We start from the raw sequence: 15,514 nt of genomic DNA on the forward strand, positions 1-15,514 counted from the left end.
GCTTCACTCCACCGGAATAGCGATCGACTCACAGCGCCGCGATACCCCCTCCATGTTCAGAGACCCCTTACGGGGTCCCTTCACTGTTTTGGGGGACGCTTTTGGCGCCCGCCAAGTCCCACGGCCACAGGCTCTTGCTGCCTGTGGTTTTTTGGTGCGGGTCTCCGCTTCGCCGTAGCGGATGACCCGTTTCCGCGGAGCTTCCTCCTCACAATGTAAGAAGGACCGCCATTGCCGTTCGCGCAATGCCACATTTTAAAAGGGCATACAGTGGTACCTCTGGTTACGTACTTAATTCTTCCTGGAGGTTCATTCTTAACCTGAAACTGTTCTTTTTTTTTAATGAATATTTATTAGCATTTTCAATAACAACACAAGAACAAAAATAGACAAAAAAGAGATAAAAATACAAAAATACAAAACTTAAAAGCAATTAAAAACACGTAAAATTTCAATTGCTTATTTTCTTTTAACTTGCTTCTCAGACCTCCTCACACCTCCTCTTGAATTTCAATTCAGATTATTAGCTCAGCAAATCCTCATTACTTATTTCTCAACTTTAACTTGGTAATTTATTTTAACATGTTATTATTTTATTTTTTCTCTTTCATCCATTTCCTCAATTTATTTTTACAAACCTTATTTTCATTTAATTTAGATCTTTTTAAAGACCAGTTTTAGCTTATCCAAACTTAAACATCAATACTTATACATCAATACTCATTCTTAACCATTTTTCCTAAGGTCGACCAAAATTCCCTTCCACGACTTTCCCAATTTTCATACGAATAATAAAACAAAATAAAGACAAAGCAAATTATAATTATATACCCTTTGGATTCCCAAACTCCACCCTCCCTTTTCCCGGTTTCAGTCCCCAGCAAGTGTCCATCAATCTCAATATACTATTAACCTGGAGATCTCACGTCCGAGGCTTTTAAATCTCTCTCAGTTCCTCTCTGCCAGCCTTTTTGATAGTCCTTAATGTTGAACCCCAAATCTCGGAGAAGCTCCGGCCCAACAGGATCCATGTTTCTTCCAGCCAGACCTCCATACTTAAAAGTAAAGCCTATGGGGTGTTCCAACTCTTGTTTCATACTCCTTTCCAGTCCAAATATCCCCAAGGCTCCAACTTCCACCTCGATCAAATTTATAATCCTTCGGTCTTCAGATCTCCACATAAGGAGATCTCTCAATTTTTCACTCTCCAATTCAGGCCAGACTTTCCACATCAAGTTTTTATTTTCCTTTGCTGCCATCATGTCAGGCCTCAGATTACAGCTCTCCTTTGACATCTGCAGAATTACAGCTCCTCCTTCCTTTTCTTCAGGAGCAACATATGTCTCCTTTTCCATGTTCTCAAGGCTCTCAGGTTTCTCTATTTGTCCAATTGAATAGGCTTCCTGTTTCAAATTCAACAATGTTTTTTACTGTTAAGTCCAGAGTTGTAACGTTTGTAGCCAAAACATCAATTTGGCCTTGTAGCTTTCCCAAGAGAACAAATGCTCTATCCAATTCAGCCTGGATTTTCCCTCCTCCAGCCATTCTTGTAGTGTCCCTAAACCCCCTCTAGAGGGATTTTGGTTCCTTAATGTTCCTTTCAGCTTAAATCCCCAAAACAAATTAGTTTGTATCAGCCCTTCCTTATTTTCAACAAATTGTAACAAATATAGCCAGCAGAAGCAACAGAAACAAAGTTCTCTTTTCCCGTCTTGACAGCTAACTTGACAGCTGTCAAACTCTTCAATACTTCGTCAACAGGCTCTCTAAGCGGGACGCTCCCAGGTCCGGGGGGGGGGTGGAACTTCAACTCCCAAAATTAGTTCTTCATCCTGCAGTAAAATTTCTTATAATGCCAAACCGTGAAATTAAAGTCTTTTACAAAAAAGAAAAAAAAGGATTCTCTCGACCTTAGTTGGCAGGTCCTTTGCTTTAAATTATTTACAAAGGGGGGGGTGGACTTCCTTTTTATACCTTCCCCGCTCGTGCCTAATTCATCAAAATTTTCTTTAAAATTCCAATTGCCGTATTACTCACGGGTTGTTGCTTTACAGTCCAATTGTTCAAAGGAAAAAGTGAGCGCTCTCCGACAATGGCATTGCGGCTTCACTCCGCAGAAGAAGCAGTCTACACTCAGCACTGCGCCGCACCCCGTCCCCGTTCCGGAGCCTTTAAAAAGGCTCCTTTGCAGTTTGGGGGGGCGCAAATGGTGCCCGCTGAGTCACCACGCTCACAGGCATCTGCGCCTGTGATTTTTAAGGGTCCCCGCATCGCCGCAGCGGCAAGACCCGATCCTGCAGAGCCGATTCCCTCCGGAGCTCAGAGGGAATCCACCATTAGTTGATGGCGCTAACCCGGAAGTCCCTCAACCTGAAACTGTTCTTAACCTGAAGCACCACTTTAGCTAATGGGGCCTCCCACTGCTGCTGCACCGAAGCCACGCGATTCCTGTTCTCATCCTGAAGCAAAGTTCTTAACCTGAGGTACTATTTCTGGGTTAGCAGAGTCTGTAACCTGAAGCGTATGTAACCCGAAGTACCACTGTAGTATGTAAATCAGATCAACCAAAGGCCTGGTTAAAAAGGAATGTTTTCACCCGGCGCCTAAAGGTATATAATGAAGTCACCAGGCAAACTTCCCTTCCACAGGTGGGGAGCCACTGCATAGAAGGCCTGTTCTCATGTTGCCACCCTCTGGACCTCTCAAGGAGGAGGCACACAAAGAAGGGCCTCAGAAGATGATCTCAGGATCTAGGTAGGTTCATATGGAAAGAGGCGGTCCTTGAGGTATTGTGCTCCTGAGTCATTTAAGGCTTCATAGGTCAAAACCAGCACCTTGAATTAGGCCTGGAAAGTAATTGGTAACCAGTGCAGTTGGACCAGAATCAATGTAATATGCTCAAACCATCTTCCTCTGGTGAGCAACCTGGCTGCTGAATTCTGCACCAGCTAAAATTTCTGAACCGTCTTCAGAGGCAGCCCTACGTATAACACATTGCATTAATCTAACCTTGACATTACCAGAGCATAGACAACAGTAGTTAGGGATCCCTGTCTAGATAGAGGTGCAGCTGGCCCACCAGTTGAAGCTGATAGAAGGCACTCCAACCCACTGAGGCTAACTGAGCCTCAAGCGACAAGAAAGGATCCAGGAGGACCCCCAAGCTATGAACTTGCTCCTTCAGAGGAAGTGTAACCCCATCAAGAGCAGGCAACCTCCCTCCCATCTGGTCTAGGGAACCCCCCAGTAACAGTGCCTCAGTCCTATCTGGATTGAGCTTCAGTCATCCAGTCCATTACCAAGGCAAGACACTGGTCCGGCACTTCCACTGCCTCACCTGCAGATGTCAAGGAGAAATAGAGCTGAGTGTCATCAGCATACTGCTGACAAAGTACTCCAAACCTCTGGATAACCCCACCCAGCAGATTCATGTAGATGTTAAACAACATGGGGGATAGGACTGAGCCCTACAGAACCCCACATTGAAGGTTCCACAAGGCTGAAAACCACTCCCCCAGTAATACCCTCTGGGAACACCCAATCAAGTAGTACTGGAACCACTACAAAGCAGTGCCACCCATCCTTAGTTTGGAGAGTCGCTCCAGCAGGATACCATGATTGATGGTATCGAAAGCCACTGAGAGGTCGAGAACAATTAACAGGGACATGATTCCCTTGTCTTTCTCTCAACAGAGGTCATCATATAGGCAGAACCATAGCTAGGTGATCTTGCACCCCTGGAAGAACCATCCAGATTGCGCCCCCAAGCCATGGACAAATTAGCTCTTCTTTCTGCCTCTCCTCCAACACCTCCCCCCCTCCACCCATTCAATTCACTCTCTATTAAAAACCATTTCTTATGAGGCAATAATCAATTTTTATATCAATGGACATATTTTTAGCTGATGTTGCACCACCCCATCACCTGTGCCCCTGGTGCAGGCCCACCTCACCACCCCCTAGCTACAGCCTTGCATACAGGTTGACCAAAGTGGTTTCTGTGCCTAAACCAGGCCTAAACCCTAATTGAATTGGATCCAGAAAACCAGATGATGATGATGACGACGACGACGATGGAATAAGACATCCCTATTTTGACTGGAGAAATGTTGAGGGGTATGGCCACACATATTTTGGGAGGGTCTTGGTGAGCAGGAATGTTTCTAAATTCATCCTGTACGTTAATAATGAAGGATACAGACACACTTCATCAAGGGAGGGCATTCCACAAATAGGATACAGGATGCACATATATGGACAAAGCACCCCCCACAACATCTACCCCTTTTTCAAAGTGCCATTCTTCTCACACACACACACCCCTCACCACTGTTGGCTATTTGCAGTATGGTAGCGCTGCAGAGAGCTTGCTGGGGAGACCATGCATTAAAAAGGGACTCAAAAATAACTAAAACAAGGTTTTAATTACAAAAGCAAAAACTCCATTTACACTAAATACATTAACAACAAACCAGACCCAACCACCAACCCATCCCCCAGGGTAATGGGAGAGCTAGGTGCTGCTCCTTATATACTACACCCAAATGCTGACACACCTTAATTAGTACAACTCAGCAGCACCTGCTATGTTTCACAGCTGTAAAGCTGGGTCTCGTTATTTTGCTCTGGCCCTTTCTCTGGCCCCTTAAAGACATACACATCCGAGGAAGGATAAAAACTTTTTTCTGTACGCTACTACGGCAGCAAGGATTCTTCTAGCAAAATATTGGAAGACACAAGAGCTACCCACGCTGGAGGAATGGCAGGCGAAAGTGATTGACTTTATGGGATTGGCAGAAATGACCGGCAGAATCCGTGACCAAGAGAAAGAGACTGTGGAAGAAGACTGGAAGAAGTTTAAAATATATCTTAAGAGCTACTATAAAATTGAGGAGTGCTAAAATGCTAAGGGAGAGGAAGACGTAGAATTACAGTGGTAAATTTTGTTTGATTTAGGGTGAAATTGAAAAGGAGAATGAATTTAAATTTAATTGGTTAAAAGGGTTGTTGAATAATTGTTAAAAATAAAAAAGGATGCAAAAAAGGGAAGGTATGGGGAAGTCCGAGAAAAGAGGCTTATGGAAATAAGGTTAAGAAATTATGAATTTATGTGTTTGTTTGTATGTTGTTTCTGTTGTGTTTTTTTAAAATTGGAAAACTAATAAAAAGATTTATAAAAAAAAAAAGACATACACATCGGGTGGAACAATGATGAACCTTTACATTTAAAGAAACCATTCAACAGCCACAACATTGCGCTAAATACCCAGAAGTATTTGTGAACACTCTGTAACCTGGAGTTCTGCTGAACTCACTTCTCTCTCAATGTCACTGCTACTTATTAACATATTAAATGGTTGCAATACCTGGAAAAAACCCAGCATATTTTATCCCACCTCCCTTTCCCTCCAATCCCAGGTCTTTGGTAGAAACTGCCCACTACCAGTTCAGAACAAGCTATATGAGTTCTAATACATTTTGTGACTCCCTGCGTCAATAGTTAAATAACTCAGGACATGAGTAGATTTATTGAGGGCTAACATTAGGAATGCTGAATGAGAAGGGTAATCCCATTTGGGTCAGGCCCTTCTCCGGATTTTGCAATGCTGACCAATGCACAAGAACTGTGCCCCAAAATATGTATTTTACATGAAAGTTGTGTACATAAATGTGTAGTTTATGGATGAACGAATTGAAAAACATTGAAAAGAATGTATCTGGTATAAAAACATGTGTGTTGCATTTAAAAAGTACATTTGAAATGCATGCAGTTTAAAACAAGGCCTTTCACGCACTATTTTTTAAAAAATTCGATAAAATAAAATACTAGAGTGCTGCATTTGGTTTTGCAAGCATTCGGCCTTCATGAGATAGCTTTATAAAGAGATGTGAAGGTAGGACCTTCTCTAAGTCTCACCACTCTCTCAGGTAGGCTTGGTGGGAACACAGGAAAGGGCCATCTGAGTTGGTAGTCATTACCACATCTTGTGGAAATAAGTTCCATAGGAACATAAAAAAACAACCCTGCAAAATAGCCAGGTCTTCCTGCAAAATACCCAGGTCTTCCTGCAAAATACCCAGGTATTCTTGCAAAATACCCAGGTCTTCCTGCAAAATACCCAGGTATTACTGCATCCTATTCCTCTAGTTGCCAACCACATCCCTATGAGATGCCATCAAGCAAGACAGGAGGGCAGTAGCACTTTTTGGCTTGCGTCCTATAGCAACTGCCATAGAGAAGAATATGGACTCTGCCACTGGAGGTAATGTATAGTCATCCTCAATAAGAATTAGAGGTGTACATCAAATCTGGCTGAATCCTGGACCCTGAACTGAACTGGATTGATTCTGATCAACCCAGAATTCAACTAGATTGGGTTCATAGGTTGGAATGCCCTTCTTATGAACATCTGCTGGAAGCAGACAACTGGAGGAGATGGACTTTGGTCTGAATCAGCAAGCCACCTCTGTTCTACTCCAATCCGAAGTCCTTTGTGGAAACAGCCCACCAACAACTAGGGAATGGAAAAAAACACCATGTTGCGTAATTGTGACATTTTGGCCACCTTATGTATCCAAAGGGAGGGGGGTGTAGTTTTGTAATACGCTTGAATACCTCTTTAATTTGTAACTCTCAGTGGATTATTAACCCCCCTTTTCTTCTTGGGTTCCACACCAACTTCATAAATAGCCAGCTCCTCAGCTGCCAAATTCTACTTGACCTGACTTTCAGATTCCTGTCTCTAGCAAGGATTGCATTGAGCTTCAACCATGAAGACCCTTTTCCTTATCTTTGCCATTGTTCTGATTTCATCCCAAGCTGTACCAGGTAAGTAGATCACTTAAAAGACCCATAGGGTCTCAATGACAAATAGAGATGAAAGCGAATTCGCTTGGTAGATGTCTGCTATTTATCAGCAGCCTTGGGAAGTGGTGGGTGTTTTGGTTTACAGAAGTGTTTGTGCGTGTATGTGTCTTCCCAGTGAGAAGGGAATTTAAGGATGACCTCTGGCTCTGGACCTCTTTCTTCATTGTGAGAGAGCACTATAGGCCAATAGTGTCTTTGCAATGTACGCTTGTTTACAAATATACAAGCAAAGCATATTGAGAGCAAGGCAGCTCCTGAAGCTGATAGCACAACCACCGATCCTGAATTGAGTTCCCAAAGAAAATCCTTTACTGTCACCAACCCACACTCAGCACTGCTAGAAGACAACTTGGTTAGCTAAATCAAGCCAAGTTCCCCACTCTGTGTTCAACTATTCTTCCCAAATTGATTGAAGGTACATAAGTAAAGGTAAAAGGACCCCTGATCATTAGGTCTAGTCGTGACCGACTCTGGGGTTGCGGCACTCATCTCGCTTTATCGGCCAAGGAGGCTGGCTTACAGCTTCCAGGTCATGTGGCCAGCATGACTAAGCTGCTTCTGGTGAACCAGAGCAGCACACAGAAACGCCATTTACCTTCCCGCCGGAGTGGTACCTATTTATCTACTTGCACTTTGACGTGCTTTCGAACTGCTAGGTTGGCAGGAGCAGGGACCGAGCAATGGGAGCTCACCACGTCATGGTGATTCGAACCGCCGACCTTCTGATTGGCAAGTCCCAGGCTCTGTCGTTTAACCCACAGCACCACCCGTGTTGGCAAGCAAAAAAGGGTTTTTTCTTGGGGCGGGGGGATGGGGTCATAAAATTATAGGGACAGACCAGTTCTAATGATCAAAGCATTGGAACGATAAAAATGTGCCTGTCTCTAATAAAAGAGAGTGTATCTTTGTAAGTTGACACCAGTGACTTTTTAAACTAGTGAATCTATCACAAGACTGACTTCTCATAGCAACTGGCATAGAATAAACCAATGACTTTATTATGGCATCTTTTCATGCAGGCATTGAGATGAGATTTGTCTGTTTGACTCCTGTTAGACTGTTTTATTGGCTGGAAATGTTAAATTGATGTGTTTTAAATGCAGCTTTATGGGTGGTTGTTGACTATGTTAGATTTCACTTTTGGTATTTCCCAGCCTGAGTCAAGCACTATTTATGCCACATAACCTCTCGACAAATGACAGTCAATCAATCAATAAGGTGATGTTTGTTGTTTCCTAGGCTAGGAAATAGGTCTGAGGTGAGGATAGGAATGGAAGGAATGACTGCTGATGTCATAAAGACATTTATATCTTGCTAAAGCTGGGGGAAGGGGTACCTTTATGTAGTTTGCCCCTTCCAGCTACACAATTGTATAGGAAGTGGTATTTGGGAGACTCTTGGGGAAAGGCTACAGTTTCACCAAGCACAGATAGTTATCTTCCCAGAAGAAACTCTCCAACTTGTGCCAAAAACAAAACAAAACAAAAATCATGAGGTGGACATGTCCAAAACCAAGGGTGGAGGAACCCATCCTCTAGAGAACCACAAAGGGAGACTTCCTACCACCCATGTTGGTTTTTGTACCAATAGCTCTGTTCCTTTGATGTAATACAGTAGCTTCCTTCAGATTGACTCAGGAAAAAAACCCTGATTTTTCCTTCTTCTTTTTCTGGAAAAGTTCCATTCATTTCAAATGTGATTTTGCTATAATATGCTCAGCTCTATTGGGAAACATTCGATGCAAGTAATTATACCCCTTTCCCCTTTTATGGTGGGTTTTTTTTGGAGGGGGCAATAAATGATCACCAGTGTTTGTTTGTTTTTCTGAGACAAACAGGGACATGTTTGCTTCTGCATGGTTCTAACTGAACTTGCATTTCTCGGTTGACATTTCAGTTTATTCTGCAAACCTGTTTATCGCAGCGGGGAATTGGGCTCAGTCCATAGGCTGCCTTGTTTTTCCTTTTTCATCTTGAGCAGTTCTCACGGGTGGAATCTTTTTGGTTTGTGATATACAGGGGATGCCCAGGCGCCTGAGGATACAATTGCATGTGGCCGGAGTGGTGGTGGCTGTCAAGTTGGGGCTTGCAGACCCGGTTTCCAAAATGTGGGGACCTGCAGAGGAGGAATGATGTCCTGCTGCAGATGGTAAGTGATAGCCCCTGTATATGACATTTTTGCTGAGTTAGAGTAGCCAAAAAGAGAAGGCACCAGAAAGGAGGGCATTGTTGTTGTTCTTTAGTCATTTAGTCGTGTCCGACTCTTTGTGACCCAGGCACTCCTGTCTTCCACTGCCTCCCGCAGTTTGGTCAAACTCATGCTGGTAGCTTCGCAAACACTGTCCCACCATCTTGTCCTCTGTCGTCCCCTTCTCCTTGTGCCCTCCATCTTTCCCAACATCAGGGTCTTTTCCAGGGAGTCTTCTCTTCTCATGAGGTGGCCAAATTATTGGAGCCTCAGCTTCACGATCTGTCCTTCCAGTGAGCACTCAGGGCTGATTACCTTAAGAATGGATCGGTTTGAGATATTAATATTGGAAAATTATATTATATGAATTAAACCAAGTTAATAATTTGCTGGTAAAATTTATGAGTTTAGAAAGCAGGAACAAGGGTTGTGAGGAAGTCCAAAGATGAATATGAAATGTGGATATTGGAAAAGATTGTGTTATTATCTATGTATTTTGTTGTTAAATTAAAATTTAATAAATATTATAAAAAAAGAATGGATCGGTTTGATCTTCTTGCAGTCCATGGGACTCTCAAGAGACTCCTCCAGCACCATAATTCAAAAGCATCTATTCTTCAGCGATCAGCCTTCTTTATGGTCCAGCTTTCACTTCCATACATCACTACTGGGAAAACCATAGCTTTTACTATACAGGCCTTTGTTGGCAAGGTGATGTCTCTACTTTTTAAGATGCTGTCTAGGTTTATATGTACAGATACAAACTTAGAAATAACAGACTAGCATTTAAACAGAAACACAATACATCTTGCCACTGTGGGGAAGACTATGGCCAGGGGAGGTGCCTTCTCAGTCTGCTGTTCAAGCGCTAAGCTGCTGTAGATGAGCAACTTCAAGGTCCTCACTGCTCTCCATTCTTACGGGCTGGTGGGCTTGGATCAGAAAGCCCTCCAGAGAAATGACTTCTTCAAATAGAGCAGAGAGGTGGGGAGACTTCAGACCTTGGGGTTGAGTGTGGCAGCCCCAGGCCTCACTATATGGACTTTGGTTCTCTCCTCGGACCAAGATCCCATCCCAGGCCACACATCTTACCACCCCTCCTCAAGTGCTTCTGCCTGGCTGAAATCTGGCCTTGAACTGTAGTACAGTGGTACCTCAGGTTACAGACGCTTCAGGTTACAGACTCCACTAACCCAGAAATAATAAGAACTTTACTTCAGAATGAGAACAGAAATCGCACAGTGGCGGCACAGTGGCAGCAGGAGGCCCGATTAGCTAAAGTGGTAATTCAGGTTAAGAACAGTTTCAGGTTAAGAACGGACTTCCAGAACGAATGAAGTTCTTAACCAGAGGTACCACTGTATGTCTGTTTCTTGCCTCAATGGAGAATGGAAAGATGTGTGTGCACAGGAACCTCTGGTTTGTGTGTAGCTGGGATGTACACATATATATAGTGCAAAGGTGGGATACACATCCATATCTCCATCCACTTTTGATCCTGGCTCTGTCCACCAGTGGCATGTTATCCCTAGAATGTTTCCAATGAAGGCATGAGGTCTTTGGGCAGAAAGATATTCTCTGCCCTTGAAACAGACTCTTCTGACAGCACTTCCAATGGATAATTGACATCTCCGGTCCTGCACAGTTTTAGCTTAAGCAACATGTAAGGAAGTATTGCTGAGAATGTCCCTAGGGTTTGGGGTGTGGCATAATCATTTAAATAAAGTTGGACAAGGGTCCCCCCCCCCTCATATTTGCTCCACCAGGGGTGAGGAGACACTGGGCCATGGGACTGATGAGTCCGCTGGGGTTTCCCCATGCAACCTTCCCTTCCTCTTCCCTTCTATACCTTCCTACATGTTGAATGGAGGATCCTCAAGACCTTGTTCCAGGGCCATATTTCCGTGCAAGTGACATGACCTGCGTGGAACACCCTCTCGTCAGATGTCAAGGAAATAAGCAACTACAGTGGTACCCTGGTTCTCAAACTTAATCCATTGCGGAAGTCCGTTCCAAAACCAAAGCGTTCCAAAACCAAGGTGCGCTTTCCCATAGAACGGAAAGGATTAGCCCGTTTCAGACTTTTAAAAACAACTCCTAAAGCAGCAGTTTAACATTGAATTTTACTATCTAATGAGACCATTGATCCATAAAATGAAAGCAATAAACAATGTACTGTATTTTAAAATAAATAAGTCAGCATTATAGATGATAAAAATCAAAATTATTATTTTTTAACCTGCATTGATGATAGTAACTGTTATGATGGGGGTTTTTTATCCATTTTCACAGTCACACAATCAATCAATCAGTAGCTGAACTGGGTTCCACACAGTCAAAAAACCCCCACCAAATTAACCGAAAAAGTCTCAAAAACAAAATCGCAAAATAAATAGCAAAAACAAAAAGACCAAACTTAATCTGTTCTGGAAGTCCGTTTGACTTCTGAAATGTTCAAAAACCAATGCACAGCTTCTGACTGGTGCAGGTGCCCAGAAACAATAGCCAACAGCTGCATCGGATGTTCGGCTTCCGAAAATCTTTCAAAAAGCGGAACACTTACTTCTGGGTTTTTGGCATCTGAGAACCAAGGCGTTTGAGAACCAAGGTACCACTGTATCTGACTTTTAGAAGACATCTGAAGGCAGCCCTGTTTAGGGAGGTTTTTAATGTTTGACGTTTATTGTGTTTTTAATATTCTGTTGGGAGCCGCCCAGAGTGGCTGGGGAAATCCAGTCAGATGGGTGGGGTATAATTTTATTATTATTATTATTATTATTATTATTATTATTATTATTATTATTATTATCGCTTCTCATTCCAACCCCATTCACTTCAACAAGGCTTGTATGGCTAAAGTTGCTGGTGATTTGTGCTCCCTTTCTAAACTTTCTAAGCTTTCTAAACTTGACTTTCTTCCCTTTCCACAGGCCTCGCCCAGGAGCATAAGTTATCCAGCAAGATTTGAGTAGCACAAATGGCTCTGAAGGTTCCCAATCCTGGTACCTGGAGTGTTCACATGGAGTGCAAACCTTGGGAAAACCAGGGAATTTAATCTTAAAAAACACACAGCTGGTATTGCTAATTAGGTTACAATGGCTTCCCTGTGCAATAAAGGTGAATAATACCTCTCTGCTCCTTGTTTCTGTTTTTAATCACTTAAAACACACTCATTCTTTGGTCTGATGAATCTGGGATTGAGCATGTTCCACTTGGCTGGGCACAGTCTGGCCAAAGTTCAGTTTACATTTCAAATTTTGCATACCACGTTATTCCAAGCTGCTTCAAGACCTTCACAGTCAAAAGTTGGAAATGATTTTTAAAATAAATGAATATTTTTTTAAAAAAGAGCATTTCCTATGCCTCGTTGATTTAACTGGGAGGGACTTGAGCATGTAATTAATCATCACACTGAAAGCCCTTTAGCCCTGATCAAGCTGGGGGGGGGGGGAGAGAGAGAGAGAGAGAGAGAGAGAGAGAGAGAGAGAGAGAGAGACTGAGACTGTATATGGGTAAAGGATTGAAGCCCTGGGAAGTAGGATTTCCTGATAAATGTTTACTGGTCCAAGGTCAGGTTGTGAGCTTCATGGATTTGAACCCTGGTCTCCCAAGTGCTGGGCCAGCACCATTAACTGCTACAGTGTGATTTTTCTCACTGGGAATGGTAAAACTGAGAGTCCTAGTCCTTTTTCCAGTGGAGTGAAAAAATGCTGTACTGAGGCTCTGGAGTGCCCACACTGCTCCTGCTACAGTAAGAGAGGAGGAAGAAAATTGCAGCATACGAGATGAGATTGGCAACTTATTTCATCATTGTTCAAACTGGATCTGTGCAAGAGTTGAATATCAGGTTGAATATTGGGGAGTATGTGCAATGCATCATGCAGAGATACAGAGAGCCCCCTTTGGCTTACAGCAGCCTGCAGCTATTATTGATTTATTTATCTATGACATGACTAGCAGTTGACTCTCCTCTGCCTTGGTTCATCACTGGAAATGTTTTGATGCTAGGATATGCTTTGAAAAGGTAAAGGTAAATGACCCCTGACAGTTAAGTCCAGTCACAGACAACTCTGGGGTTGTGGCACTCATCTCGCTTTACTGGCCGAGGGAGCCGGTGTTTGTCCACAGACAGTTTTTCCGGGTCATGTGGCCAGCACGACTAAGCCTCTTCTGGCAAAACCAGAGCAGCACATGGAAACTCCGTTTGCCTTCCCGCCGGAGTGGTACCTATTTATCTACTTGCACTGGCATGCTTTCGAACTGCTAGGTTGGCAGGAGCTGGGACTGAGCAACGGGAGCTCACCCCATTGCGGGGATTCGAACCGCCGACCTTCTGATTAGCAAGCCCAAGAGGCTGAGTGGTTTAGACCACAGCACCACCCATGTCCCAGGACAAGCTTTAGAAATAGGTAAAAAGAAAGGATGTGGTGGGACCTACAAGGATAAGGAAGTTCACAGAGGGGGAAGGGGCAAGATTTTATTAGGTCATTTGCTTCATCTTTCTCCCTAAAACAAATAGAATACTAAAGGGTATGCAACACTTGCAGAAAGTCCCCTCAATGGGACTATCAATAATATATATATATATATATATGGGAGGGACAGGGGCAGGATGTTTGGATCAGGAAAACAGAGCACCAACTCAGCGACTACGAATTGTATTCAGTTTCCCCCATGTTCTACATAGATGTATTGGAATGAATGGATATGGCCAGACAAACAAAGAATGGGAACAAAAGAACAGCAAGAAGTCAGATAGCTTTTACTCAACTTCGTTTAATTTTATTACATGTGGGATTTAAAAAGAACATGAATAAAAAATCTCAGCCGCCCCCCGGAATTTTTTTTTGAAAGATACTTAAAGGGGGGATTAATAATCATCATTATCATCATCTTTTATTTATATTCTGCCTTCCCTGGCTGAAGTTGGGCTCAGGGTGGCTAACACTGGTATAAAATCAAACAATAATTAAATTACGTTCTAAAAACAGGTCAAAATCAAATTAAAGTCTAATTAGATGGCTTTCTACGGGGTTGGTTAATTATAGCTGCGACATTTGTCTTCAGCCTCCTCACGCATTCTTACCTGAAAAGAAATGACAAACAAATGTTTAAAAAGGATTTTAAGAAATTGTTTTAAATTTGCTTTGACACATCTGACTATGGGGGTATTAAAAACTCCAGATTTCATTGGAAGAAGGATTCTGGTTTTGACTCATTGTGTTTGCTGCCTTCATTGTATGCCTAGTCTAGGATTGCCAACCAGGTCTGGGAAAGGTATATCTTCTTCCTGATCCTGTCTTCTTGAGGTACTTCCCCTACAAACAGTAGCCCCCATGTTTGCTACCTTTTCTGTGAGTGTTTGTTTTAGAAGCCAGACTTTGGTCTTCTTTGCCTTGCACATGACTGAGGCCTCATCTACTATATGCTCCCAGCAGTGCCAGATTTACGTATAAGTTAAACAAGCTATAGATTACGGCCCCACTCTCTTGGGGTCCCCAAAGAAATTAAAGGAAAAAATACATATTTTGTTATGTGCAAATGGCTTTACATAGCTATTAGGTCCATAAATTAAAGGTAAAGGGACCCCTGACCATTAGGTCCAGTTGTGGCCGACTCTGGGGTTGCGGTGCTCATCTCGCTTTATTGGCCAAGGGAGCCAGCGTACACCTTCCAGGTCATGTGGCCAGCATGACTAAGCCACTTCTGGTGAACCAGAGCAGCGTACAGAAACGCCATTTACCTTCCTGCCGGAGCGGTACCTATTTATCTACTTGCACTTTGACGTGCTTTCGAACTGCTAGGTTGGCAGGAGCAGGGACCGAGCAACGGGAGCTCACCCCGTCACAGGGATTCGAACCGCCGACCTTCTGATCAGCAAGCCCTAGGCTCTGTGGTTTAACCCACAGCGCCACCCGCATTCCTTAGGTCCATAAATTACCATATAGCATATATTCAACAACAACAACAAAACAGCGACAATTTGTTGTTGACAAAGGACAGCTGGACATATAAAGGGCCCCATTACCTTCAGTAGCTTAGGGCCTCATCAAACCTAAATCCAGCCCTGGCTCCCAGGGAGAGAGTTTGCCAGTGTGACTTCCTCATCTGTTCTGAATTCACCCCTCATCACTTCTTATTCCTTCTGTGCTTGCTCCTTTGATTGTACAGTGGTGCCCCGCAAGACGAACGCCTCGCAAGACGGAAAACCCGCTAGACGAAAGGGTTTTCCGTTTTGGAGTCGCTTCGCAAAACCAATTTCCCTATGGGCTTGCTTCGCAAGACGAAAATGTCTTGCGAGTTCCTGCGGGGTTTTTTCCCTCCCCCCCTTTTCCTAAGCCCTAAGCCGCTTATCAGCTGATCCGCTGATAAGCCGCTTATCAGCTGATCCGCTAAAAGCCGCTAAACCGCTAATAGCGCTAATCCGCTAAGCTGTCAATGGGCTTGCTTCGCAAGACG

At 43.4% G+C, this 15,514-nt stretch overlaps 1 long non-coding RNA gene across 1 annotated transcript; it reads left to right on the forward strand.

The window, feature by feature from the left end:
• The first annotated feature begins 6,669 nt into the window (after positions 1-6,669).
• On the forward strand, positions 6,670-12,183 carry LOC307211949. Its single transcript, XR_013836633.1, has 3 exons — positions 6,670-6,829; positions 8,887-9,016; positions 11,986-12,183. It is a non-coding gene; the product is annotated as an uncharacterized lncRNA (long non-coding RNA).
• The last annotated feature ends 3,331 nt before the right edge of the window (positions 12,184-15,514 follow it).

Source organism: Podarcis cretensis, assembly GCF_951804945.1.
Source record: "Podarcis cretensis genome assembly, chromosome: 3".
Classification (NCBI taxonomy): Eukaryota; Metazoa; Chordata; class Lepidosauria; order Squamata; family Lacertidae; genus Podarcis; species Podarcis cretensis.